The sequence below is a fragment of the Silurus meridionalis genome, chromosome 7 (assembly GCF_014805685.1).
Source record: "Silurus meridionalis isolate SWU-2019-XX chromosome 7, ASM1480568v1, whole genome shotgun sequence".
Classification (NCBI taxonomy): domain Eukaryota; kingdom Metazoa; phylum Chordata; class Actinopteri; order Siluriformes; family Siluridae; genus Silurus; species Silurus meridionalis.
In genome coordinates, this window is record NC_060890.1 from 19,278,213 (window position 1) to 19,281,340 (window position 3,128).

A 3,128-nucleotide genomic window follows, 5' to 3' on the forward strand; every position below is an offset into this window, starting at 1 on the left:
TATTACACTAGCAACACTAGCTAAAGATTGTGCTCACATAAAAATTTACCAATAACTTCAGGTTTAAGCAATGTGTATTTCATAAGCTTTTATTTTTTTTATTCTAAGACACAATTGAAAATTAATTAAAATAAATAAATAAAAAAACATTTATTAATTAGTCTTCAGTTGAATATTTGGAATTATTTTGAAATAGTGTGCACACTGTGCAGTTTGTTTATTTTTATTTATCTGAATCAGTTTAAATGCTTTAAATTTAATTTCAACAGCAATGAATATGAAAAAAAATGTCATTGTGGTAGTAATAATGCTCTTTAACAGGCTGTATATGTCTTAAAAAGTAATGGTCATTTGTCTGTATGGTGCAAAAAGCATTATTATCTAGCATTATAAGGCATAATAAAAACATTTAAATAATACCAGTTGTCACTCCGGCCCATGTCATTTTCTGTTGCAGACCGATCCAGACTCCCGTTAAAGAAAGGAAATATCATGTGGCCCTCACAGAAAAAAAGTTTAGGGAGCCCTGACCTAGAATGAATCTCAAAGCTTTTCAGCAACCACAAACAATTGAGCTTTCAAATCAATGTTTGACTGTGGGTGTGAGGCAGTCTGCTAACATCTTCTCTCCTGTTTTCCATTACATAAGTTCTTCTTTTAGAACCAAATATATCAAATTTGGACCGAGCTGTCCACAGAACGTTCTCCCATTTAGTCACTGTCCTACTTATGTGTTTTTGCCTTTGAATTAGTTTGTTGAATATTAACAAAACCCAGTAATCTTAGATGAGTAATCGGTCTTTAAACATGATCTATAGCTAATCATTTTTGTTTATCTACCTTATTTATGGTTCCCTGGTGGTCTAGTGGTTAGGATGCGGCGCTCTCACCACTGTGGCCCGGGTTCGATTCCCGGTCAGGGAACCAACCCCAGCCATTAGGGTTGCACAAGCCAGTGCACTCTTAGTGCCGGTCCCAAGCCCGGATAAATGGGCAAAGTTGCGTTAGGAAGGGCATCCAGCGTAAAAACATGCCAACTCAAATATGCAGATCACGAATACGAATGATCCGCTGTGTGAAGCTGAAAGAAAGTTTTTTATTTATCTATCTTATTTATTTATTTTTATCCTTAATTCTATTCCTTTTTTATGCTTAAATGTTGGACAGTAGCACAAAGCATTTCACTGCATGTCGTACTCTGTATGTATGTGTATGTGACAAATAAAATTTGATTTGATTTGATCTAAGAAGAGGTGGTCCTTAGGACAATATCTCTATGCAAGACATCTTGGTCATCTGACAGTTACATGTAACATAGCGGTAATGCAATGATGTTTAGTGTGTGATTGAGGCATCACTCACCTAGATGAAAAACAATTACACCCCAGACACACTTTCTCCAAGACTGCATTACAGCTGATTAATATTTAATGCAATGAGCAGCTATTTGTGATGTATAATTTGTAATAGTGCAATCAGGATGTGATTAATGACATACTTTAAGTAACAGGATCTATTAGACATCTGACAACTTGGGAAAGAAATGAGGCCTAACTTTTTTGGTTGACCTTGATATTTGGTGATAATTCATGTAAATAGGGTAGTCTACTTCTCCAATGATATTCATATTCTTAGTGTTTTAGTGACCCTCTTTTTTCATCTGTACTGTTGATAGTCTTTAACATAAAGTCTGTTTATAGCTCAAAACTTGCTGCATGAAATTTCTCAACTTACTCTTAAGGATCATTATAAATTAACACTTGTGCTTTAAAATGAAATTCACTGAACAGTATAATTAAACACAGCCCAAGACAGCAATATGAAGGCAACCACAATTAAATCAAAGCCATTAGCTTTACACATGTTGAGAGCTGATATATATCTATTGAAAACTTTATAGAGCACAACTATGACTTTTTTTTTTTTTTAAGGAAGCTCTACTAATAGATAACCATAAATATTTCGGACAGCCTTGATATTAATAGTAAGAAAGACAAATGCAAAGCACCATGTCATAAAAGCTCAATTTGAATTATGATGGAATCATTTCATTAGTGGTGTTATTCCCACTGAAGCCTCGCAAATGGCTTTCAGGAGCATGAAATATGTTGGATATCACAGAGGCAGAGTCAGTGATGGTCTTCTTTTTTATTCTGACTGATACTGTATGAAAACACATCCACAATAAGATCAAATTAATTTATCGACTTTATTTCATATTAATAACCTGAAAAACATTCTCCATTTACCTCGATGGTGCCAAGTCAATGCATTTTTCAAAAAAGAAGATCGGATCAAGAGAAAAGCACCGGTGAAAGGACAATCTTCCATAGGTCTGGTAATATTGATTGTCCACTATTGGGGGGACAACTGCGTTTTTGCCATATTTTGAGCATGTATGCATAATGTGTTTTATTTAAATGAAGCGAGCCTTCACAAAATACATTTGACAGATCTGTTTAAGTCTCCAAAAGCTAAATACATGAATAAATTAAGAGCTGGTGCACAGATTGTGTGTGTGTGTGTGTGTGTGTGTGTGTGTGTGTGTGTGTGTGTGTGTGTATTTACACTCTGCACACTTCCATGGTTGAAATAGAATGAATAATAGGCCAAAGAAAGATTGTGATTTTTGCTTTCTTTCAGCCTGGTGTGATGTGTATTGATTACACAGACAGCTTGAGTCAAATGACCGTGTGATTTTTAAGCATATCAATAACCAAGACCTTATTGCAGGCTCCGACTTGCATGGCAGTGCAGTCTCATCATTACGGCTGATTGCACACAGAGTCAACTGCTGTGAAAAGATTATTGTGATTTTTTTTTACTATTTTAGTTTCACATCTCATTATAAATTTGTATGGAATGCTTTATTAAAACAACATTTACACATTCATTCCATATATAGGAACAATAAATCATCGTATTTTTTGCGAAGGATTCAGTAAATGTGTGGAACTTATCTTCCATGCCTATTAATTTCATATGATTAGGAGCCTTTAGAAATCAGGATGGTATGACATTTTAATTATGAAATGTAATTGGAAAACCATGGCTTACAGATTCAAAACAATTCACCCAATTTGTGTAAAAATGTATGCAGATTAAGGTCAGGAACAGTGTTCCTTAGT